We start from the raw sequence: 10,950 nt of genomic DNA, 5'->3' as shown, positions 1-10,950 counted from the left end.
GAGAGAGAGAATTTCAGAGATAGAGACAGAGAGAAAAGGAGACAGAATGAGCGAGAGAACGAGTGAGAGAGCGAACGAGAAAAAGGGAGATAGGGTGAAGAAGTAGAGGAAGCAACAGGCAGAGTCAGAGAGTGACATTGAAAATGTGAGAGAAAGAATAGGGATCATTCTAAAAAGAGCTTATGTGATGAGAGAGACAAGAATGGGAATCAGAGAGGAGGCACATGCCAGCGTGGGGAAAAAAAGGAACAAGCCTTGAGAGAAACAAATTGAGCAGGAGATCAATAGGCCTGTGGGACTAAGTGCTGACTGTCAAGAAAGAGAGAGAAGTGAGAGGAGCGAGAAAGAAAGAGACAAGGCCATGACGTGATGAGGCCAGCATACCTGACATCTGCCAGAGTAACAAGGTGCACATACTAAATACTTACCAAACATGCGCACACACACATTTGCACTGTAAACCCGTTACCCTTTCTCTCCCCTTCTCCCGTTGTGTCCTAATCTTGCACATGTGAACCACTGCCTCGTGTCCAGTGGCCCAGAGAGAAAACAAGCGGAAGCCTGCCATGTCATCTGATCCAAGTGACAGACAGACAGACAGGCGGTGAACATAAAAGTAAATAAAACAAAGACAAAATGGAATAATAGGAAAGAATGCGTCAACCAACGCCTGTTGCTAGAAGGCTAGTCCCTCTACCCTCTACCCACGCTCCTCTCTGCGGCTAGCTCCTCTCCACGGCTAGCTCCTCTCCATGGCTAGCTCCTCTACATTGCTGGCTCCTCTCTGCGGCTAGCTCCTCTCCGCGGCTGGCTCACTCTGCTCTGCTGGGGCACATTAACCCATGTTCTCTTTTCTCTCTCTCTCCCTCTCTTTTTATCTGTCTGCCTATCTGGCTTTCTCTTTCTCTCTGTATCTCTTTCTTTCTCTTTCTCTCCCTCTTATTCTGTCTCCCTTTCTCTCATCTCATTTTCTTTCTCTCTGTCTCTCATTTCGTTTTCTTTCTCTCTGTCTCTCATTTCATTTTCTTTCTCTCTGTCTCTCATTTAGTTTCTTTCTCTTTCCCTCCTTCTCTCCCTCTAGCTGTCTCAGAATGGCAGTCTACTGAGTGAGTCTCCAGGGCAGAAGAAAGTTAACTCTGTGCCTTGCCTTCCCTCCCTGTCTGCCTGCTCTGCCTGCCCACTCCTGTGCCTGCTTGTCTGCGCTCCTTGCCTGTCCGCCCTGCCTATCTGCCCTCCATGCCCTCCATACCTGTCTTCCCTCCCTGCCCTACTCCTCCCTTTTAGAGAGAGCATCCGACAGCAGCAACAGGACAGGGCTGGACAGAGAAATAAATATAATCCATTCATTTCCTCCCACAGCTGAAATCAGTTAGACCCAGAGGCCCACTAACAGAGAGGGAGGAGAGACACACAGACAGAGAAAGAGAGAAGGAAGGTGAGAGCGCGGAAGAGGGACGAAGGAAGGGAATGAGAGAGGGACAGAGAACGACAATCGCTTCTCGCCTTACAATGTCCCGTTTTCATGCTCCTTTTCTGTCCAAATAAAAAAAATCTGAATCCGTTTCTGGTCAGCATGTCTCCCATTCCCTCTTAGCGCTGTTCCTGTCTCTCGATCCCTCTCTGTGCAACTGGGTAATACAGAGTGTGTTTCATGAAGGAAGGGAGGGAACTAGAAAGAGAATAGGGAGAGAGGGAGGGAGCACGGGAGAGAGGGAGGGAGCAAGAGAGAGAGAATAGGGAGAGAGGGAGGGAGTGAGCAAGAGCAGGCAAGGGAACGGAGTGAATGAGTTCATGCAGACTCAGAGAAAGAGAGAGTGAGAGAGAGAGAGGCAAAGAAAGATATAAACTATTTTATGTGATGTGCCTGTCTAAATATCTTATCAACATGAGCTTAGGACCGGTAAATGTTTTAATTTAAACAGGAGATGAAAAGAGAGAGACGGAGAGAGGAAAGAGAGAAATGCAGCGACAGGGACTGCCGAGGGACGAAATGCAGAGGGCACAAATCAATGACAGCAGAATCAACGTCCACATTCTCTCTCTCTCTCTTACACTACCTTGTTACTTCTCTTATTTTCCAATGAATGTATCAATATAATATCCATAAGAAAAAGCTAATAATGGAAACAGTTATAGCATAGTTACATGATAGTGTCTAGCCTAGACATGAGGTGACAGGTGAATACTTGTTTTTCTTATCATATACTCACTTTATCTCACATTCTCGTGCAGATATATCTGCAATTCATTGGGTAGAGCCTAGCTGTGTCCACCCTTAGAGATAACAATTCCTATGTGCTTTCATACTAAGCAATCAGTCCAATCCTATGTGTTACCATACTAAGCCAATCCTTCACTGTGTCACAGACAGACATCACATGCTCTGTGTGCTCATCATCACATCACATGCAGCTGCAGGAGTCCACAGTTGGTCTGGTGCTCAAATCATTTTTCTATTGCAGAGAGAGAATCCCTTTATTTTTCTTTCTCTAACCACCCCTTATCACTGTCACCTTGAGCAACTCTCATCCATCAGCCCGCACAAGCACACACACACACACAACCAGCTAATATTAGATGCTCCACACCACAGCAGCCACAGTATATTGACAGCCATTTACTAACACCCAGAAAGGGTAAGTGAGAGTGTGAGAGACAGGGAAACATGCAAATACTAACAAGCAAACACACACACAATAAGAGACACACACGCACACTCACTGACAAAATATGTTGTCATATTCCCTCCTGTTTTTTGAGCACCGAGGGAGACGATCGTAAATTGTCTCCCGCTAAGTCAGCGGGGTTAATGTACATTCCTACCTCCCCCTCATTGTACACCCCCCTTCCCTCCCCCGTATAGGAGCCGTGAACTTTTCACCTCTCCCCTCAGTCTCCCCCTCCCCCAACCCTTACACCCCCCCCCCCCCCACCTCAACCGGTGGCCTTGGGACAGAGAACAAAGAGTTCGAGCGGAAACCCTCTCTCATCGACACACCACTCCCCACACCACCCCGGCACACAACTTCATACCACTACCACCTCGAACCAACATGGGGCGTCCTCTGGTTCACTTTGGCCTGGCTGCCTGCTGCCCTGGGAAATGGGAGGGAGACCATAGAGAATGATAGAGGCCTCTTGTGGCCATAAGGCAATTTTTGTATGGGCAGAGCCATTGAGGGATTCCACCATGCCTCCGCCATGTTAAAGTAGTCAACAGGGTGGGGATTTGTCTCAATGGTAGTCTCAATGGCGCTGCCCAGGCTGTCACAAATGCTATAATGGCACAAATATATAGATGAGTCTGATATCTATTTCTATAAAGTTATTAGGTTGGGTGGACCAGACGAGCCTAACAAGGCCAGTCCAAGCTAATGGAGTACGAAACAGAACTGTGAGATTCAGAGCAGTCCGATGGGTTTTTTAAAACGTTGCTCTGGTCTGTGCTCTGCATTCGCTTAGCAAAGCAGTATCAACCTTGGTGTCAGTGTATCACAAGGTGCTTATGTTTCCACAGTGCAAGTCAATTGACTTATGGCAAGAACGTATCAAATGTGGCATCAAACAGAGATATTGCTCAGTGAAAATGAACCCCTCACCTACTTAGAATTGCACTCCAGTATGTGTCACTGAACTCACAGTAAGGACATGTCTAGAAGAGTCACATTCCCACTCAGGAGATAACAGAGCTATTGTTAGATAGATGACACTAACATATTATGACATCTGAAGAGTAAACCTATAAACATCAAAAATTGGAATCCCAACAAATATAGACTGAACTTGTTGAACCTTCCTGCATTTTGCAATAAACCTCACCTCATTATAGAAACAAGTTGGTGTAGTGGTAGAGATGACAGAACTGAATATTGGTCGCTTTCTGCTCGACAAGGCAAATGGGAAATGGTAGGTTAAGCCTTCAGAAATTATGGTAGTGTTCATATTCATAACAATTATTTAATGTACAGTTTGCATTATTCAATGAGTTGAGTGAGTTTGGAGGTCTGTCTGTGGTCCTGTGTGAGTCAGTTGATAAGAACGATATGCTAGCAATCCCAGGATTGCACATTCAATTCACACTGGGGCCACAAGAGCTTGGGACTGTAAGGTTCTATCTGCAAAAATATGATTTGTGTTGCCCAGCAACAGCCCCAAAACATCACTGCTCTAGAGGAGATCTGCATGGAGGAATGGGCCAAAATACCAGCAACAGTGTGTGAAAACCTTGTGAAGACTTACAGAAAACGTTTGACCTCTGTCATTGCCAACAAAGGGTACATAACAAAGTATTGAGATAAACTTTTGTATTGACCAAATACTTATTTTCCACCATAATTTGCAAATAAATTCATTAAAATTCCTACAATGTGATTTTCTGGATTTTTTCTTTTCATTTTGTCTGTCATAGTTGAAGTGTACCTATGATGAAAATTACAGAACTCTCTCATCTTTTTAAGTAGGAGAACTTGCACAATTGGTGGCTGACTAAATACTTTTTTGCCCCACTGTATAGCCTCGCTACTGTTATTATTCACTGTCTTCTTACGGTTGTTTTTTTCCCCTTTCCCCTTACTTTCCCCGAATGTTCACTTGATACCTATTTTTTACTTAAAAATGGCACTGTTGGTTAGGGCCTGTAAGTAAGAATGTCACTGTGAGGTCTACACCTGTTGTTTTCGGCGCACGTGACGAATAAACTTCTATTTGAATTGAAATGTTGACAAATGCTGAAAGAATCTTATAGTCCCAAGCACTCTGTCACATAGAGTAGGCCAGAAGGCTAAACTGAAAAAACCTTAACTGCAACTTAAGCCCACATTAAACTTAAAATGTACCAAATAAAATGATGGCGGACCTGCATAAGTACTTCTGAGCAAGGGCGTTCATTTAGATAGTGATTCCGAAAGAAACCAGTACTGCCACAAAAGTATACATTATGGGGACAGCTAAACAGTGCAGTCCCATTATTAACAACTCAACGAAAAGGCCCCCTTGAATTGAGTCTCCTTTTGTAGGGGGAAGCCCCTCCATTAGGAACATACCAAACATACAAATCAAGCCATTACAAACATCAAAGCATAAATGTTCCACTCAAGCTAAACATTTTATGAATTATCTTCATTGTACCTTTGCAATCGGTTTAGCATAATTGAATATAGCACAATATATAACACATGTTTTATAACCCCACCACTACTGACATGGTGTCTTCCAATCTGCCCATACACATGAACGCGCAATTCTGGACAGGCACTACAAAGCCAACACGATTGCCGTAGCTCGGGTCCTTATTCCAGCATACCCGGAAGCTACAGAGATGGAGAGAATGGAACAGAAACAAACAAAGCGCTCATCCAAAACATTGATAAGTACAATAAACGCCGCTTAAATTAAACATGAAAGCGCGTGTGTGTGTGTATTCTCTATACCATAACAAACTATAACTGAAGGGAGGTAAGAATGTGTGTAATGCATAAACTGAGATCGCTAGGTTAACGTGTGAGTCGACCCACATTGCTAACGGAGCTGAAAACGGAGCAGGAAGGGAGAGATTGTGTGTGTGTGGGTGTGTTTTATTTTACCAAAGGCTGCCCGCAGCCAGTGACGGACACGCTGGTGTCGTAGTAGGGGTTACAGACATAAATATGAGTCACCTGTTCAGTAAGGCATTTGGGAAATGATAGGTTAAGCCTAAAGAAGTTGATGTTCTTAGTCATCAAATATGATTTAATGTGCAGTCTACATTATTCAATCAGTTGAGTGAGTTTGTAAGTCTGTCGTGGCCCTGTGAGTCGGTAAGAACGTTATACTGGCAATCCCAAGGTTGCTTGTTCGATTCCCACTGGGGCCACGAGTGATGCCCAAAGTTAAGGATCTAAATGCAAAAATATGATTCTGAGAATTTACTTTAAAAACATGAACTCACATTGGTTTGAATGGTGTCAGCAATTTTTATCTTGTATTATTTTGAACTTTTTTGGTATTTAGAGTACTATATAGGTAAAGGTATTTGAACATAACAAGGCTAACTACATTTGCATATAGAACCTTATAGTCCCAAGCTCTCTATACAAAAAATGGATGGCCTCACTACTGTAAGTCGATTTGGATAAAAGCGTCTGCTAATCATTTATACATTAATATTAAGTAGGATTATATTGTTCTCTGTGGTATACAGTAATGAAAGTTGTCTGGAGGTTTTGATCCAAGCATGCAGCAGAGTCTTTACCGCACAGCTGTGAAGCGAGGGACCATGATGTAATTTTGGTAAAGAGGTGAAGGAAGAATTGAATCTGAACTTTGTACATAATTGGCTACAGATCGTTGTGTTCTTCCCCCAGCTGCCTGCGGCCCTACTGTTCTCTACTCTATGGTTTTCCCCTAGTGGAATCTCTTTCATTACCACGTCCCTCCCACAAGCCTCGCTGCTCACTCCGTGGCGTGTTCATACATGTGCTAGTCTTAGTCTCCTGTCTTTTACTGTACTCTCTCACGCTCTTTTTTTCTGTTTTTAAAAGTACGATATCTCACACCCACTCAAACACAACAGAAATCAAAACAAGATAGTTTAATGTTAATTATTAGTTCATTTCCAAGCTGTATTGGGAATAGAGGATACATCTGTTAGTCTTTGGCGGGTGTCCTTAAACTGACAAGTCAAATTTCATTAAAATATTGAGTGATTGCGCAACAGCTCAATCATAATGTCATATTGAAATGGAATTGTAAATACTGTATAGATTGACATATGATAACAATAAACCCTGATCTAACAGTGTACATAATCTGAAAAAAATCACGGAATGCAATTTATGACTGAAACACATGAATACTAATACCCACGTTGACAGCAGTTTTTCATTGTTTTTTTTCTAGCAGTTTCCAGCAGATGATGATTGGCGTTTCCTCAGGGAAAGCTAGGAGGCTGTACAGTTATCTCCTGTGATGTCACTGAACTATACAACCTACTACCTCAACCTGTTGGAACACTGCCTGCATGGGGGGGGGGCAGAAAAAAACTTGTACCTTATTATACATTTGGGGGTGAGGGGTACAGGGGTGGGGGGGGGCAGCAGTTTAGAATATGGCTGGGTAGATGGTGTGAGGTTGATATGAGTACAGTTGGAGTTTGAGCTGGATATGGCTGGGGGTGTTAGCTGTGGTGAGTAGGGCAGGAGACTTGGTTTTTGAGATGAGATTTGGGATAAGGCTGTGGTGGGGGGTAGCAAAAAGGGGTAAAGTGAGAATTAGGAATATGACAGGCTTGGGAATAGGGATGGAAAATCTCATGCAGGAGACCAATAGAGGTATGGCACTTGTACAATAAGGTTGTCCTGGATGTTATCCTTTAACCATTTAACCTTTCACCTCAAGTACCTCTCTCCCCACCCTGCCCCTCCATAAGGTTATCACATATCGTCCTGATATGGTATTCCAATACCTTTTCTACAGCCTACCTGTACTGTATACTCTTAGGTCAGAGAGGGGTGCTGTGATGGCCACACAGACACATACCTATAGACACGAGCTTGTGCGACCAGTCACCACAAGTTCGGATCTACGGGTTTGTGGCAGCTGGCAAGTTCTCTTCGGGGACTAAACAAGATGAGGAATAGTCTTGTCTAAACTAGGAAACATGTTAATGATGACGTTATCATTTATAATCAATTTTTGGGAGTCCTGTGTCTGACAGAGGACAATAAGGAAACATAGAATACCAGAATGCCTCCTAAAGGTCATGCGTTATCATTTGAGAAAATGTGTCTCCTGTATAGTTTACAACTGTCTCTTGTATAGTTCTATACTCTCTATATCCACTCATCTGCTGGACATCTAGGTAGTGAAAACCCACTGTAAGACACAGTCTTCGCGCACACATGGCGCTTCATGACACAAAACAACAAAACACAACACGACATGACACAACGCAATATCAAAACATGACACAATCAATTGTCAGTAATAGAAAATGAAAGAATACCTCACTAACAAAAGAGCAATACAAATTCTGTCAACATTGTTTAGGAATGTGCACTTCCCCCAAACATGTAAGCCCCCATGCCATCTTTGTACGTTTTAAATCATCACTGTATGACTAATAAATCACTGTGTTTATTTCATGAAAATAACTCCAAATATATGTTTTATTTCCCTGAGCCTCCTTTGGCCCTTGAAATGATAATGTGGGTGTTAGGAAACTAATGTTAAGATATTTGTCTGATCATGTAGGTGTTAAGGTATTTACGTACACAGCCCTGATTGGCTGATAGGATAGTCTAGAGACCACCCTTTTACACAGGTGAACAGTCATTGGTCTATTATAAGTAGATGATGGGGGCCAAAACTTTTCATCCCACCTGAACAGGTTGAATTCAAGGATTTTTCTTCCGACAAGCTCATACACAAAAAGTGTATTATCATACTTTTTACAATTTCAGATTTTTATTTAGACCTCAGTGTGGAAATCTAATCTAAAACAAATACAGGAAATCACGTATTTAAATGCAATGCCCCTTTAAAATCTCATGGTAATTCCTCATTAATTTCTTGTCATTTGTTTGCACTTCGGCTTCAAAAAATGTACTTCAGTGAAGGACAGTTGTTAGAATCATTCATACACAAATTGAAATGATATTATTTAAAAAAATATATTTATTTAACTAGGTAAGAAATGTAGGAAAGCGCATGGAAACCTTGCCTGAATACAGGTTCAGACTAATATGATTGTGGTGTTTGACAATAAGATAATGGACCCATCCTTGAATGTATAATGAGGTATCAAACTTTTGTCCCGAAAAAAATATATTAAAGCAAGATTTTATATTCTTTATCAAATGTAACCTTCAATAACAAGCCGAGGTTGATACACTGCACTACTATTCTGTTTGACAACTGAAGGAGACCTTCCAAATCTGTCCGTCTGAAATGTATTTTATACCACTTATAAGTTGTGAAAAGATTGAAGATCTCCTGTAATATGGCACAGTGAAGTGGACAAGACACATGACTGTCATATGCGCTTGACGTTGTATAACCCTTATAAGTGACTCGTATACTTTTGCCTCTCAATATCAAAATCTGAAAGGGAGGAGAGAGAATAGTACGTTGGTTATTACAATGCCTTATTGCATTTTCATGTTAGCGTATATTCATTATTTTCAAGAGGTAGCCAGGAAAGATCATTCAAGTGTCCACCATTAGTATCCGGGACAGACAATTAATATTTCATTTCAGATATGTCTGCCCATCTTCCTGATTTCTGAATTGTAATATAAAAATTGACCTGTACAGACTTTGCAAATAATATGTTACCACTTAAATGTCAGGGTGTGAGTACATTTGTTGAAGAAATACTGCAATGCAGAATTGCAACAAAAAAACTAGTGAAAATGGATTTAAATCTGGCCATAGCTCTTATATAAAGACAATTTAATAACTGCTGTAGAGAAAGTCACCCCAGGGGATAGTGCAGAAGGTATAATTAAACAATGAATAAGACAACAGTCAAATGAAAGGTCACATGAATTAACAGTAAATCAATGAACTCAATGAGTTCTGCTGAGCCACCTTGTCACTCTAATCCCTACAGAAACACAGCACACCTCTTGATTAAGGTGTGTAACAGAAATGATAGACCGTGTGACATTCAACTACAAATTGAAAAGGTCATTCAATTGTCATAGCGAACTGTAAATCACAACAAAACATGGCTCTGAAAGATATTTTTGATTTGAAAATGCAATGTTTCGTTTATGTACTTCACTACACTATCTTTCAGAACGATCACTGTCAAATATTTTTCACAAGCTGAGGGTGAATATACACACGAGGGAGAGATTTAATTAGCTTTATTTATGTTACCGTACTTATCTCCGAGAAATATAGGAATTCACAATCACCGTTAAAAACAATATAGGTACTATAGGGTAAGGTCAGTTGAACATGAGAGAATGAGAGGTACAGAATCATAGGTCAAGTTTCGCACTTATCACGACAAACCAAGACCAAGAGAGAAATGAATTGAGAAATTAATAGAAAAATACAGAAATAAGAAAAGAGAAATGCCAACGTACTGGTGTGGTAGTGGGTAGCCAATGGTGTGGGCTGGAGCCAACATGGTGTGGGAACCAAAGAGCTGGTCAGTCCTCGTCTCCTCGCCTGGCATCAAAATGGAGTCAGGCTTGGTGGACAGAGTAGGCCGGCTCTTTCAGTGAAAATACAGCAGGGACCTGGAACAACACACACATTAATTGTTACAACCACATTGTGAACAGAGCAAAGAGTCTGTCTGACCCCCTTAAACCAGACACACACACACACATACACACACCCAGACACACACACATACAACACACAGTCACAAACACATCCCAACGTTAGTATACCCCAAAAAAAGAGTTCAGAAACTACTAGCAAAAAAAGCCCAATAATAGCAGCATTGTTAAAAAAAAAGAGAATATCGGCAAATCACCGGCTGAAATTGAAGCAAAGATACTGTCCCCCTCTTTCTTTCTTCTTTCTTTCACCCTCCTTTCTCGCTGTCCTATCCCCAATAACAGGGGTACAAAACCCAAACCCCCAAGATGGAGTTTGAAAAAATCTACGGCGAGCTAGAGACGGCGTAAGGTTGAATGCAGACGGTGAGATGTGGTCGAGGAGGAGCTGTTGTAGCTGCTCAGGGCTGGCTACAGAGAAAGTGGAATTTGTGACCATGCAAAGGAAAGGGTGGTGTTTTCTTTTTTTTTTGGCGCTGCTTCATTTTGCCTGTTTTTTTTTTTTATCCCAGCAGGGTCCTTGGCTGCGGTTCTGACTCTCCTTAGCTGTGCCAAAACGTTGGACGTTTCCTTTTGTTTTAAACTCCCCTGAATTGAATCGAACAAGGGGATGATAAAAAGATATCGCCTCGAACAGGCAGGGGAAAAATTGACCCATAAATGTTCAAAGCAGAGC

The 10,950-nt window shown here is 41.9% G+C and overlaps 1 long non-coding RNA gene across 1 annotated transcript in view; it reads right to left on the bottom strand.

Annotated features, from left to right (window-relative positions):
* Nucleotides 1–8,497: 8,497 nt before the first annotated feature.
* LOC110534237 overlaps nucleotides 8,498–10,950 on the bottom strand; it is a 110,933-nt gene continuing 108,480 nt past the window's right edge. Inside the window, exon 3 of the long non-coding RNA XR_002475102.2 lies at nucleotides 8,498–10,229. This is a non-coding gene — a long non-coding RNA (uncharacterized LOC110534237). The remainder of the gene's footprint in view (nucleotides 10,230–10,950) is intronic.

Source organism: Oncorhynchus mykiss, chromosome 10 (assembly GCF_013265735.2).
Source record: "Oncorhynchus mykiss isolate Arlee chromosome 10, USDA_OmykA_1.1, whole genome shotgun sequence".
Lineage (NCBI taxonomy): Eukaryota > Metazoa > Chordata > Actinopteri > Salmoniformes > Salmonidae > Oncorhynchus > Oncorhynchus mykiss.
Note: the sequence above shows the minus strand (reverse complement) of the source record. Positions and strands in the feature narration are given on the sequence as shown.